Source organism: Lissotriton helveticus, chromosome 9 (genome assembly GCF_964261635.1).
Source record: "Lissotriton helveticus chromosome 9, aLisHel1.1, whole genome shotgun sequence".
Lineage (NCBI taxonomy): Eukaryota > Metazoa > Chordata > Amphibia > Caudata > Salamandridae > Lissotriton > Lissotriton helveticus.
In genome coordinates, this window is record NC_136070.1 from 555,225,182 (window position 1) to 555,241,203 (window position 16,022).

The following is a 16,022-nucleotide window of genomic DNA, read 5'->3' on the forward strand; positions in this document are numbered from 1 at the left end:
TTTGGACACCCCTGGCACCCTTAAAATCGCTATCTGATTTGCGAGTAGCAAATTGCTACTCGCAAATAAGGGATACTCCCCATTCATTCCTATGGGCCTTTTGGCCCATAGGAATGAATGGGGAGTTATTTCCTTTTTTTGCGAGTAGCAAATTGATACTCGCAAATAGAGAACATGTAGGAATCGCTATTTATTTAGCAATTCCTACATGAATACCGTTTTGCGTGTCCTCAATAGCGAGTCGCTATGATTCGCTATTAGGGCCACGCAAAACGGCCCGTTGATGAATCAGGCTGATAGTTACCAGTCTCTCGCAGACCATACCTACAGAGTTGTGAAGGGGTGTAATATAGTTGGTGTATGAATTTGAAGTGAATAATTCGGAGATTGCAGTTATCCATAAGACAACCAGTTAGTTGGCAGCACGCCGTCCAGACCTCCGGTGCAAGAGTAGTACCCAACGCCTGCCTGCCAGGATAGACAAGAGGGGTGATCAGCCTGTTCCTGCAAGGGAGCATTATAAAGTTTAGTGATTAACCCCGTACGCCCCTCTCCCGTCAGCATCGCCTGCAATATCCGTAAAGTAGAGGCTTTGTTGGGTATTCGGATAAACCGCACGAATAGCCTATCAGACTCTGACATATGTAAAGCCAAACATAAAGGCCCGATCCGTACCATTCTGTGCCTCCTGCAATGTTTCAATGGACCATTTTTGTATAAATCACTCACCCGAGAGATACCCGCCTTAGCCAACTCCCATAAGGCAGATGATTCTCGTGCCACAGAGATCTCGGGTGTGAAGCTAGGGGTAACAGCGGAGCATATAAATAGGGTGACTGAGCTCGTTTCACAAGCATTCTCCAAGCCCACGACATGCACTGTACGGGGTTTATTTCAGTCCGTGGGCCGCCTGAGCCCCCCGATAAGATTGCCGCCTGTAGTGGCATCGGAAGGACAGCGTCTGATTCAATAGTCACATGAGGCTGAAAACACTGGGGAAAATGCCAATTGTGCGTGAATTGCGCCTGAGTGCACAGATAGTATAATCGAAAGTCTGGGGCCTCAAATCCGCCCCGGTCAAATGGTTGTACCAGAAGGTCCCACTTACAGCGAGGTTTCTTAATGCCCCATACAAACGTCAGCAAGGAAGATTGAAGAGTGCGAAACATTGCCACATTTAATTTTATGGGAATATTAACAAAGAAGTAAAGCAGGTTGGGTAGAAAGGCCATTTTTACAACCGCTACCTGTCTGCCAAAGAGAGGGGCAAGTATGCCCACCTCTCAGCCAATTCAGTGATGCTCGTGACCGTGCGCCATAGTTCTCAGATGTGACTGTATCTGGATCCCTGTGTAACCACACCCCAAGATATTTCACACGATGAGACGTTGAGGTTAGTGGAAATTTCATCTCCACTTCTTTCGTGTTTGCTGTGAGGGGAAACACCACAGATTTTGACCAGTTGATCCTGAGACCTGAGAATCTCTAAAACTTGACGTACTCCCTAAGAAGCGCAGGCAGGTACAAAGCAGGTTCACGGACATAAAGTAACATGTTGTCCGCATAGAGAGAGACCACAAGCGGCCTCTGCTGAAACTGCAAGGCAGCCGCCGCGTGTTTTTAAAACAATTTGCATGCTAGGGGCTCCAGGGCAAGCAAAAACAGTGTAGGTGATAGGGGGCACCCTTGCCGTGTACCCCATCCAATGGGGAACAACGAAGACACCCACCCATTGACCCGAACCCGAGCCACAGGGGAATCGTACAATACTCTGAGCCATTGTAAGAAGAATGGCGGGAAGCCCATTCTAGTCAATACCGTGAACATAAAAGGCCATTGTAGGGAATCAAAAGCCTTTGCTGCATCGAGCAGCACAGCAACTGCTTGAAAGTCAGGTCAAAGTAGTGTAAGATGGAGAAAATAGTGCGCAAATTGTGAGTCGTGAATCGGGCTGTGACAAACCTAGACTGATCCGGTAAAACCAAAAGAGGGACCAATGGTTGTATCCTAGTGGCGATAATTTTTTCCAGAATCTTTGCATCAATATTAATAATTGAGAGAGGCCGATACGACTCGCACTGATTAGGGGCATTGTCAGGTTTAATTAATGTAACAAGGAAAGCTTCCCGGAGGGAAGGTGGAAATGTCCCCTTCTCATAAGCTTCTGCATACACTTACAAAAGTCTGGGGCAAGTTCCGACGCATAAGCCTTATAGAATTCGCTGGGCAGTCCATCGATGCCCGCGGCCTTGCAAGTCGGAAGAGGCATTATGGCCTCCTTAACATCTTATTTGTCGAACAGCTGAGCGAGGTATTCACGGTGTGAATTAGATAGCCACCCCAATGCAACATCATCCAGGTATGCGTTGATCTCTGAAGTCGGCGGATTTAAAACTGCAAAGCAGTATCGCAAAGTTCTGCTGTCCAATAGCGGGCTTCCCCGTTCTCAACTAACAATTCTGTTAAATGCTCCTGGCTGCGCGGCTCAGTTAGTTTTTGCACCAGGGAGCGGCCAGGGCGGCCTTTTTTGCCATAATAGTGAGCCGCTCTCTGGCGTGAGCAATGCAAAAGCTCCTGGTCAACTGTTTCATTATATTCCGAGACAAGGTCCCGCACTGCAGCCAGTTTAGCAGTAGAAGGATCAGATTCATACTCTCGTTCTAGTTTAGAGATATCAGATGCTAAGCTTTTGATTCTCCTCCGAATGACACGCCGGATTGGGCCCCTATGCACATTCCACAAATGGTCGCTTTAAAAGCCTCTCATAACATTCCAGCGCTATCCACTGATCCCTCGTTTTCCTTGAAAAACGTTTTTAATCGCTTCAGCAATAGTCCACCGGAATACTGGATCAGTAAACTCAGAGGGCTGTAGTCTCCACACAAAGGGCGGTCTCCCGCAGGTAGGGTTCTGCAATTCAAGGAGCACAGGAGAATGGTCAGACAGAGTGCTGGCCTCATGTGTCACCTCCACTACCCAAGTACAAACTCTCTCCGAGACAAGCCACAAGTCTATCCGAGACCAGGACCCATGAACTGAAGACAAGAAGGTACCCTCCCGGCCAGTGGGGTGACGGCTACACCACCCCAGCAGTACCTCTGCAGCCTGTTTAGGCCGCGCCTCACTTCTGCCCACTCTGTCCATTGTAGCATCAAGACAAACATTATAGTCACCCCCCCACATGATTGCAGCAGGAGGAAATGTAGAAGTTCTATGCCACACACCTGAGGGGCCATCCGTGTTAGGGCCATACACATTCACCAGCAACACATTCTCGCCGCCCAATTGCCCATGTAGGATCACTACTCGTCCACATTCATCCGCGTCAGAGCAAATCACAGTAAATGGGACACCTTTTTCACCAGAGTCAAAACACCCCTAGAGTAGGTATAATAAGAGGATGCAACTCTGGCACCCGCCCAGCGCACCCCCACTTTCTGCGCCGAATCATTGGTTAGATGAGTCTCCTGCAGTAGGGCTATTTACACTCCCATGCGGTCTAGATAAGCACATACTGATCTTATCTTTTTAGGAGTATTAAGCACGCATACTTTCCAAGAAAGGAACTTAACTGTACTGTTCATGGTTTAAAGCCATCATTAACGGAACACCTGAGTAAGAAGTCGTGTAAAGCATGTCCGAAGTACCACGGTCCACCAGCTCGGTGGATGCTCAGTCCAGCTACAATACCATCTGCCTACCCCAAAGCCACCCCCGACCCCCCACCCACTTCTGCATCCCCAACTTGCCAAAGCCATCCCCAACTATTCCCGCCCCTTCCCCAACATACCCAACAAAGACAATATACATTTGGGGTACACCCAATTTCAGGGGCACTGAGTGCTACTAGCCTCCCACCTAGTAGGAGGTGGCTAAGCAGGTCTAATATTGTGCAAGGCTAGCAATACGTCAATGACATGTCGCATAATGAAACAAAGCGCAGATTCAACCGGGGCAGCAAGGCACCCCCGCAGAGGCACAACATAGTATGGCTCCACGAAACCCGGACAGACACAATCAATGAGTCACGTACAACCTATAAAGAGAAACCAGTATTATGTACAGTATCCACAGAGAATTTAGTGTGCCCATGTTCTCACGACCAAAAGCCAGTGCAAACATTCTACTAGAAAAGCATTGCATGGGTCTAGAAATCATTCCAGGCAACACACACTAATGCACAGTATGACAGAAGTGGTTTTAGAAAAGATACGTGTGTATAGCATCTAGCAATGTTTAATATTCTGCTGCTCACATCTACTACTCCTCGTCCGGCGCAGTACTGGCCTCACGTCTCCTCTGCTTTAACTGTTTAGCGTGCTCCAGAGCGGATTTTGGAGAAGAACATTTTTTACAATCCCTGCGCAGTCCGGCCGGGTACAGCATCGCATATGGGACCCCTTCCGTCTGCAGGAATTTTTCACGGCGCCAAATTCACGTCTGCCCGCTTGAGCACCCACCGTGAAATCAGGGAAGAAGGCCAGTGAGTTGCCCTGGTGCACTATATTTGCCTTATCTCTTGCCATCCTCAATATGGTATCATGGTCCCAATAGTTCAAAAGCCTGGCTATGACAGGCCGGAGCCCCCGGGCCAGGCCTGGCGGCAAGGGATCTCTGGGCGCACTTCACAATGAACGCCAAATAGTTCAGTTATGAGGTTTTCTATGAAGGTCTCCATTTTCCCTACATTGGTGGACTCCGGCAGCCCAGTAATTCTAATGTTCTTGCGCCAGAACCGCGCCTCCAAATCCTCATTCTTGGCCTGTATAAGGGCTAATACTTTTTCCATTTTGAGTGTCTTTTCTGAATCTTCACCCAGGCCGTCCTCCGTTGCAGAAACCCTCTGCTCCACCTCCCCCATGCAAGCGTTTTGCTTTTCTAGCTGAGAAGATATGTGGTCTAGTTGTCATTAACTGCAGCCATTGTGCCCTCAGTTGACTGTAAGCTGCGCTGCAAAGCCAGCAACATAGCTTCTAGAGTGGGGGGGATCAGCTTGGGCATCCACCTCCGGGTCAGATGCAGCTTTCCGCAGAGTTATAGATGGTTTATGTGCCTCGAAAGTGAGGCGAGGCTGTGATTTATCCGTTCTTCTCATGGCCTCTCCTGCTGAAGGCACCCCCTATGGCCAGTGACACAGTGAGAGGAGAGAGCTCAGGGGGAGGCGTAGGTTCGCCAGAAGTCAGTAGTAGGTCAGAAACCCAGCTGAAGCACCAGGCGCCAATGCACGTCCAGTCTCCAGATGTGCCAGCGATCAACTTAATACCATCCACTCTCCACAGTTAGCGGGTACAGAGGCAGCGCAAACCCAAAATATTCAATGATCGACCAGGACACAAGCTTTAAGCCTTAGTGATCTCGCAGCACCCTACACCCAAGGCCCAACTGTGTAATCGGAGAGGAGCAGGGGGACGTCGGATAGAACCTCACAGTTGTCCAGCTTAGAGCACAATACAGATGCACTACCCAGCGCTGTGTCGAGTGTAAACATGAGCCTACAGACACTAGGCCCAACAGCTTTCAGAAGGCTGAGCTCAATAAGCTCCTCGTATGCAAATGTCTATGGCTGGCAACATCACGAAAATGGAGTCAGCAGGGCCACGCAGTAAGCAGTAACCTTATATCGCTCCCCTTCAGGAGCAAAGGAGAGACCAAAACCGCATGTAGCCATGCTGTCAATGCTGTCTCCCCAGGTCGCCACTCCCACGAGGGACAAGACACCACAAACTTAAGCAATCCGTTGCACACATCTTACACAGCACAGAAGAGGACAGGCCGCCAGGAGAATCCCCGCTGTTCAGTAATCTCTATGCGGTGGAGGAGCAATTAGTCCTGATAGCAGGCCCATTAACATGCACTCTTGATCACCAGCACACACAGTCACTGCAATGTTTCCCTCGCCAACATGCACCCCGTGGAAGAGTCGCACCAGCCGCCTGCACACCCACAGGCGCACGCCCCAGCTCGCAGGCCTCGACCCAAACCGAGGCTTACTCCTGGTGCTGCTGTTACGGGCCCCGACCGGACCGCGCCCCACTTACGGAGGCCAGCGCCGTGAGCAGCGCTGTCTTCAACAGGCCCATAGCACCTCAGCACCAGGCGAGGAGTCCGCAACTAGGCCACCACGCTTCGCAGCACACAGTCAGATGCCAGTGTTCACGCTAGTAGCGCAGGAAACCTCCACACTGAAAGTCGCTGTCCCAGGGTTCGTACATCGTCAGCAGCACACAGTCTACCACAGCTCATCAGCCCGAACTGGCACACCGGAGCGGCACCAGCAGGCGGGATCCGTCAGCAAAACATCGCAGCGGCCGCCATCTTGCGTACTCACGTTGGGGCTCCGCACTTCAGCGATCTAGACTCTGCGGCGCTCCACGCCGCCCCAGAATGCCACCAAAGTATGCAGGGGAATCTTACAGGTGAGCTTGGGCAGTTTTAGAGAGCAGATGCAGCAATTCCAGGCAGATTATGGGCGGATAGTGGCTCAGCCGGGCAGAGCTACACTAGGGTGCGGTCATCTCGCCGTGAGCCCTCTAGCACCCCCATCTTTCCTATATTATCTTTGCTTTTTTCCACGAATAATTAAATATTTTTCGGCTATATATATATATATATATATATACATATATATAAATATATATCATCCAACACGCATGAGTCCATTTGAAATGAGACAGCAGAGGGATGAAATACTTCTCACCAATTTTAATGACAGCATGCAGGTAGATGGAAAAAACGGGACCCACACCACACAGTCTTCAAATGCCTGACGCGTTTCGGGAGAAAACAATCCCTTCTTCAATGGCGTAATGTTCCTGAAGAAATGAAAAGTGATGTTGCTTGCCGCACTCTTTATTCTCAACACCTGCCCACTGGGGAGGACAGTGGCACACTACAACATCCAGAAGGCCGTAGGTACGGCCAGACCCACTGGGGCAGGTGTTCAGAATAAAGAGTGCTGTCATTAAAATTGGTGAGAAGTATTTTATCTCTCTACTGCCTCATTTCAAATGGACTCCTGCGTGTTGGATATAAATATATATATCCACACAAACCTCCTCTGAGTAGAAGAAGCAGAGGCCACACAGGGGTATCCTTGAGAAGCTCTTTATTGGACCAACAGGGCGTAATGCTTTTTGGCGTGGAGTGTGCATTCATCAAACGCCCTTCTCACTTGGAAATCACCAACGCCCTCCTTTTGTGCTACCGCGATCCTCCCCCTGGGTGGGGAAGTCAGCTGACTCCTCCTTGTAGATTGCTCACAGCTGCAGTCCGATGTCTTAAGACTGCAGCCCCCAGAATGCATCTTGGTGGAGAGCATCGAAGGCGGAGTCCAGGCTCAATGAGCGCTGGAATATCGGGCAAAAGTTGGGGTTTTAAGATGTTGAAGGGTGCCCATGGTCCTCAGGCTGCCTCGGGTCCCCATAACGTGCTAGCGTTTCGGTATATATACATATATAGCCACAAAATATTTATTTATTTGGTGGATAAAAGCAAAAATAATTTATATATATATATATATATATATATGTGTGTGTGTGTGTATATATATATATATCATGCTTTTTACAAATATGACATATATAAAAATTGAATGATGGATTTCTGAACTCTCCGCTTTACTACTGGAAACTGTCACCTACTCACTCACAGGAAAGGTAGAAGACTTTAGAAGAGCTTGGGAAAAACTCTGGAACTGTGGGGACGATTACGATGGCGTGCGGACTTGACTCTGCCCACCATCATAGCGGGATCAGGACCGCCCACCTGTAATGTGGCGGTCCCGCACCCCTAATTACGATGCGACCACCACCGCGGCAGTCGCATGTGGCAATTTAACATTGCGTCGGGTGCTGCTGGCTGCAGCACCCGCCGCAATGTTAAATGGCCATGTTGTGCATTTCGCTGCACAACGTGGCAGGCACTGCAAGGTGCCCGCCATCTTGTGCATTGAAATGGTACCCCCCAGTGCACAACTGCCCTCCCACAGAGGGCCCCCGAAGCCAGCCTCTGCCAGCCTTGTGATCGGGCGGGTGGTGCTTGCTAGTCACCGCCACCATATCCCCGGTCTGATCCGCTCCGCCAGGCAATCGCAACGATTGCCTGTTGCAGAAGCGTGGCGGGCTCTCTTTGCGCCCCCCATGCTTGCAGAACGATTCCCCCTGCCATGTGGTAGGGTAAATGGGCATTTAGATGGCGGAGGGACCGCCACTGCGGGGCTGGCGGTGGCGATCCCTCCGGCATCGTAATCAGTCCCTAAATGTCTGAATACTGAAAAGTTCAGTTGAAATTGAAATTGAAATTTTATTAATTGATATAGACCTCATCCGAGATTCACAATATGTTAAAATAGTATGTACAAATTTCCAGTCCCATAAAATTACAATATATCATGAAATTCTTTATAAGCAAAATGGATTATTGTTCTTAGCTTATATATCTCTAAAATAGCGCGAATAACACTTAAAAAAGTAAAAAACTTTGTAACATACAAATTCATCAGGTGGAGTTCTTATACTCTCAATCAGATCCATAATTCTTAAAATATTATATTTTATACAAGTAGGTTTTAAAAATCAGAGCGTGCAACAACCAAACTGCTATTTGGACAGACAAATAGGACATGTACCAAATCTTGGATTTCTCCGTTATACAAATCACATTGGCCTGTTTTGTTAAAGTTTCCGCCACACTTTTTTGTTACATCTTTTAACGGTAGTGTCCTCAGCCTTAGCATCAGGATGCAGCGCCTAACCTTGTGGTCCAGTGAAAAACTCAAATATTTTGGGATCTCTTTATACTCCACCCTAGCTAATCCGAGCTTGTAATGCGATAACTGTTGACAATAAAGTTTATACATTTTGTAACTCAGCCTTAGAATAGATTTTTTCAAAAAGAACTTCAAGAGTTGCAGGGACCAACTTTATGAAAGGTTCTCGGAGCATTGAAAGTTCTCCAAAGAGATCTCTAAATTTTGTTTAAAAGTATATACTCCTGGATCGGCCTTTAAAGTTTCCTGATGTAAAATTGATCTTAATGTACCATCAGGTGCATGTAGTATATTGTATGCCCATCTGACAATGTTTGCCATAGCTCTCGTGTATTCACTCATTACCCCTAATTCCAATCAGAGTGCCTGAACGGAGTGCCTTGGCTTGTAGTCGTAAGCATACACAAGAGTTTACCCTCCTTGAGATTTAAAAAACCCCAACGATTTATAGGAATGTATTCTAGACCATATGTTAGGATAATCTTTGTTCAATAAACTTCAAGGAGAGCTACAAAATGTTGCCTCCCAGTAGAGAAATAAAACTTTTTTATAGCACTAACGTGGGGTACTGTTTTTAGTTCAGTCCGCTTAAAGTGCGAAGCAATAACAGAGAAAACTCTCCGTAAATAGATGTAAGTAGATGCTATTTCTACTGTTGTTCCTCCTAGTTTCCAGGTAAAAGCTATAGCTTTTTTCCTACCCCTAAATGGTAATATTTTTGTTTTTGAAATATTTATTCTTAACAAATGTCTTTAAGTATAATTAAAAAGAGTCTCCATATTACACTGCAACCCTATAGGTGTTAAATCAAATAAAACCACGTCATTGGCATACATTAAAAGATGGATTTTTTGTGTTGCTAATTGAGGTGAGAAATGGTTTACCTCCTGGAAACAGTCCCATAAATTGCCACGGAATAGTGCATCCTTCTCAACGTGCGCTCCCTGCACCGACATGCCGTTGAGATCTGGGACTTGCTCATCACCCTCTCGCCCGACATTGCCTTATTTACCGAAACCTGGACCAACGCCACCTCCGGTCCCGACATCGCTATTGCCATCCCTGATGGCGTCCCGGTCCCGACCATCTGCTCCGCCAAGGAGGAGTACTCACCATCGCACACAAGACCCCCCTTCGACACTCCACATCCAGCACGAGTGACCCCCACTCCAACACAAAACACCTCCACTTCCAGATCCAGACAAGCCCCAGGACCACGCTATGCGGCACCCTCATCCGTCAGGACCTCGCACCCACCACGCAACTACCATTGCCGAGCTCGCCGCACCACACGCCATCACCTCCACGGACTACATTCTACTTGGGTACCTGAACTTCCACCTCGACAACAGCAACATCCCAATTTCGCCAGCTCTTTGTGCCTGGCCACCACTAAGAAGATATGTAAAGCGAGATGGGGCGGACACTCCTTCTCGTTTAATGCCTCAAATATTTGGAACTCTCTCCCCCTTGCCCTCCGAGAGAATGATAATCTTCTGGCCTTCAGGAAGCTTTTAAAAACCCATCTGTTCAGAACGCTTCCACAGCACCGTGGCTTGATCTTCCCTGCCATTCTATTAATCAGTACTGGGAGACCTCAGGGTAACCATGCGCTATAGAAATAAGACTTCAATTCAATTCAATTCAACTCCACCCCTCTCCTCGACAATCACCAACCTAGGGTTGAAGCAGCTCGTCAACACACCCACCCACAGAGCGGGTCACACCCTTGACCCCATCTTCGCACGAGGAACAAACATCCGCTTCTGCCACACCACCCAGCCCATCTGGACTGACCACCACCGCTTCCACTTCACCTTCAACACCACCACCGCACCCAAACCCGCCCTACCCCTGCCACGATGGAACTGGAGCAAGGTCACAGAGGAGCAACTCAACACCACCCTCCGTCAATACCCCCCCATCGCCGCGACCGACACCAACTCCGCAGCCAGGGAATTTCACAGCTGGATCTCCTGCTGCGCCAACAAGTTTGCACCCTCCGCTCCCCCGCCAAACAACCCCTGCTGAAAGCTGCCTAGTTCACCACAGAACTTCAAGAAGCTAGACGCACCTGCAGATGCCTAGAGAAAACCTGGCGAAACCTGAAAACCATGGAAGCATGGAATGACTACAAGAGCACCCTGAAGGAATATCACCAGCGCATAGAGACACCAAACGGACCTTCATACAAGACAAAGTCCAGAACAACGTGACCAATGCCAAGGAACTGTCATACAGCAGTTTGCAAAACCCACCAGCGAAGCCACAGACATCACACCTTCCCAGGAACTCTGCAACAAGCTCACCTCCTACCTCCATCTGAAGATCAAGGCCCACTATGACAACTTCAGCGAACCAACGATGAGCACCACCCCCTTACCCACCACCACCGATAAACCGACCATCATGTCCTGGGATCCCACTATCGTCAAGCTCATCACGCGACCATGAAGAAAACCCACTCAGGAGCCCCAATGGACCCCTGCGCACCACACATCTTCCACAGGGTCGCCACCATCATCGCACCCAAACTAGGATGCACCATCAACGCCTCCCTCAGATCAGGCATCTGCCCAGACGACTTTAAAAGGGGCGGAGGTAAAACAGACAACGGACCTGGAAAACTACCGGCCCATCTCTCTCCTCTCCATTGCGTCCAAAGTCACCGAGAGACTCGTAAATGCCCAGCTGACCGCCTTCATGGAAGAGAATTTCATTCTGGATGCCTCCCAATCTGGATTCCACAGCAACAACAGCACTGAGACCGCCCTCCTTGCTGCCACTGACGACATCCGTATGCTACTTAACCAGGGACACACCGCTGCCCTTATCCTGCTATACCTCTCCGCAGCCTTCGACACAGTTTAACATTGCACTCTTGCAGCCAGACTGACGATGCAGGAATACAAGGAGCCGCCCTCGACTGGATCCAATCCTTCCTCTTCGGCAGAACCCAGAGGATCCGACTCCCTCCCTTCCTCTCCAAACCCACGGAAATCAACTGCGGAGTACCCCAGGGATCATCACTCAGCCCCACACTCTTTAACATCTACAAGGCCCCCATCACCACCATCGTCAGACAGCAAGGTCTCAGCATTGTACCCTACGCCAACAACACACAGTTCATCATCTCGCCCACGAAGAATCCCTGAAGACACCAGACTGTTTCCAGGAAGGCATGAAGAACGTGGCAGCCTGGATGAAGGACAGCTGTCTGAAGCTAAACTCAGAGAAGACCGAGGTCCTTACCCTCGGTCCCTGCACCTCTGCCTGGGACAACACCTGGTGGCCCTCTGCACTAGGGAGCCCACTCACCCCTACAGACCATGCTCAGAAACATCGGCATCATCCTTGATTCCTTCCTGTCCATGAACTGCCAGATCAACGCCATTGCCTCCATTAGTTTCAACTGCCTCCTCATCCTCCATAATACCTTCAAATGGATCTACCCTGACTGCAGAAGGACCGTCACGAACGCACTCATCACCAGCAGACTGGACTATGGCAACGCCCTCTACGCCGGAATCAACAAAACTCTTCTACATAAACTCCAAACCATCCAGAACACCGCAGCCAGACTCGTCCTCTGAACATCACGCCATGAGAACATGACCCAACACCTACGAGGCCTCCACTGGCTCCCCCTTGAGAAGAGGGTCACCTTCAAACTCCTCACCCATACCTACAAATCCCTCCACAACATCAGACCCAAATACCTCAACGAGAGAGTATCCTTCCACGTACCCAAGATGAATATCTGCTCCGCCGACCTAGCCCTGGCAGAGGTCCCCCGCATCCGCAGAAACAGAACTGGCAGGAGAGTTTTCTCCTACATCGCAGCCAAAACCTGAAATGAGCTCCCTGTGAACATCAGATGCTCCCCGACCCTGCACACATTCAGGAAGGACCTCAAGACCTGGCTCTTCGACTGATCCAGAGCTGCCCCCCAGCACCCTGAGACACTAACGGGTGAGTAACGCGCTATATAAACCCCTGATTGATTGATTGATTGATTGATTGATTGATTGATTGATTGATAAGAGGAAGGGGGCGAGTAAACATCCTTGGGTCAGGCCGTTTTCTGTAGAAATCTCTTGGATTAAGCCCTATCTCCTCCCATTTGAATCTTAAACCATGTGGTTGTGTGAAGCGCTACTATTAATCTTAACAGACTTATCGGAACACCTAACTTCAATAGTTTCTACACAGGGAAGGCCTATCCACCTTGTCAAAAGCTGTAGAAAAATCTACATATAAACTACCTGAGCTCTACTAATTACATATTTGTCGATAATAGTTTGCAGGATGGCGATATTATCAATCCCAGATTTTGACGAAGACCTCCTTATACCATAGGAATTACCCCCCTAGCTATGGCCAAGTCATTCAGATGTTCCAAAATGCTGTCCCCAAACATTTTTCCCGTAGCATCAAGGAGGGTAATCTGACAATAATTACTCAGAGAAAAGCAGAAACTTTTTTTCAAAAGAAGAACTACTATACTGCCCGTCCATGAGTTTGGAATTTGGCCAGTTCAATAGCAGTACATAAATAGGGCGGCCAAGAATTTACTCAATCCTTCGATGTTTTCTTTTAGGACCTTCACCGAAATCCTGTCTGGTCCCATTGCTTCTGTGTCTCTCACTTTCCTTATGTGTAGGGCAATTTGCTGATCAGTAGGCTACTTTATCTGCTGGTTGGTCTCGCCGTCGATTCCATCGCATAGAGATTTCCTGATATCTATAGATGGTAGATTTTCCTCATATAAATTGGATAAATAAGTGGCCCATTCTTTTTGTGGGACTGGAGTTGCTCTCTGTGGTGTTTTGTTTCCACTAGCTTCTGCAACTATATCCCAAAAGGCTTTAGAATTTTTTAGACGCACTGCTTCTTGCAGGTCAACCCAACATCTATCCATTTTTGTTCTATACTCTTTCATGCAAAGCCTTTTTCGTCTTTTCTTCAGGTTGAAAACAGAGAGGTTTGTAAATTGCAACCTAATCCGCTGATTTCATTTCTTAGACAGGAGGTTTACTGTCGGATCTTTTGTCATTTTTGGACTATCTTTATTGGGAAGAGGCTTCTTATGCATGGTAGTAGATATCAGGGTTTTAAAGCTTTCAAAATTAGAGATTGGGTTGACTCTCTTGTTGATTTGCTCATACAGTTGGGACTCCATAATCTTATTAATTTCTTTATAAATTTGCTTATAGTTCTTGCTGCTCCACAGTATTCGAGCTGGGTTTTGTTTGAGTAATACCTCCCCCCCTACCATGTGATAAAGACCATGCAGAGAATGGCTGAAGATGGAGGTCTATTTCTAGAAGAAGTATTGTGTAGTCACTACTTTGGACAAATTGTAAAGAGAGGCTGTGAAGTTTATTGAACAAGTCGTAACTGCTGATGGCATAGTCCAGTATAGTTAACCCTATTGGACCATTTGGGGTATAGGAACCCGGCACGTCTCCTCTCGTTCTCCCATTTAAAATTATCCCATTGAATTCATTGATTTGTCCCAATATAATTTTCCCCCTTTTATTAGCTCTGATATGGTCTGGGAATACTGCCGCTGGAATAGAGCAAGATTCTTCAAGTTCGGAATTCCGAAATGCATACAGTAGAGAAGTAGAGTTTTTTTCATTCAAATCTCCTGTTAGGAGTATCTGCGTATTTTCATTTGAACCTAGGAAGATATCTATTAGGTCAAATAAATTTAAGAGTATTGTATCGTGTTCATTCCCAGGAGGAACATAAACATTAAAGAGAAGTATTGGCTTAACGTAAAGATTTTTAGCTAAATGCTTTATTTTAAGACATTGGACATTAAGGCTAGTTAGATGTGAATTATTTCAAAGTCCCAGTTTAGACCTTCTGATAGCAGGATTGCCAAGCCTCCCTTTGCATGACCCCGTCTGGTCCTTGTAGCTGGAGTATGAAAAACTAAGGGGTCGATTATGATGGCGGACGGAAACGGGATCCGTCCGCCACGGACGCGGCCAAGATAGTCCCGACCGCACCGCGGAGAACCCGCCGTTGCGATTAGGATAAAAATGCCATTAAACTCCGTCCGCGGCGGACGGAGTACAGCAAACCCCATCCGCGGCGGACGGAGTACACCTGAGACCGCCGCAAGCGGACGGAACCCAAGAAACTCCGTCCGCCGCGGACGAACATGACCGCGGGAACAGGCAAAGCCACCGCAATACCTGCGGATGCTCCGTTCCCGCGATTAGGATAACGCCGCCAGTCCCACGGAACTCACCCCCATCCACGACCGCTGCGGAAACAATGCTACGAGAAATCCAGCATCCCAGCGGAAGGACTACACGGACACCATCCCTACCGTCAAACCAATTCACAAATGGCTGACGGAAGTAAATACAAAACACACTACACAGGACACCCACCCACCTGAAACACCCACACCAATCACAAGCCACAATGACAACCTCCCAAGCACCTACTAATCCACTCAAGTCAACACACCCACCTAGCACCTGACTGCCATCAACCATTGGGACACAACCACGACACAGACTATAAAATTTCTCCCACCCACTACCACAGTCCTTTGCATCACAGCATAGCTGCTAGCAAGAGGCCCGAGACGACGAACAGCAGAGACAAATTGCACACATACAACCACCACCCAAACACACCCACCATACAAACACTCACCATACCATTCCTACACACCACACACCTGCACCTCCCAAAACAACCAACCCACACCTTGAGCACCACACACCATGGCACCCAAAAAAAAAAACAAATTCACGGAGACAGAGTTGAAGGTCATGGTGGATGAAATCATCCGTGTTGAACCCCACTTATTCGGGACACTAGTCCAGCAGACCACCGTGGCCCAGAAAAATCACATGTGGGACAGGATTGTAACTCGGGTGAATGCGTCAGGGACCGTGCCAAGGACAAAGCACGAAATCCAGAGGCGGTGGCATGACCTAAAAACCAGGGTCAAAGGCATCAGTGCCAAAAACAATCTACGAGCAAATCTCACTGGCGGCGGCACACCCCCGGAGCCCATACCCTACACTGATTGGGAGGAAAAGGTGCTGGGCATACTGCACCCAGAGAGCCTGGAAGGAATTGAAGAAGGAGAAGAGGCTGGTAAGTAAAAACCAAGCACCACGAGCACATAGACATGGCCTGCCACACACAACTGAGAAGAAAAAGCTCCCAGGCCCTAACCTATGCATGTGGGCTACATACTCACCAAAATGTAAACGACTCC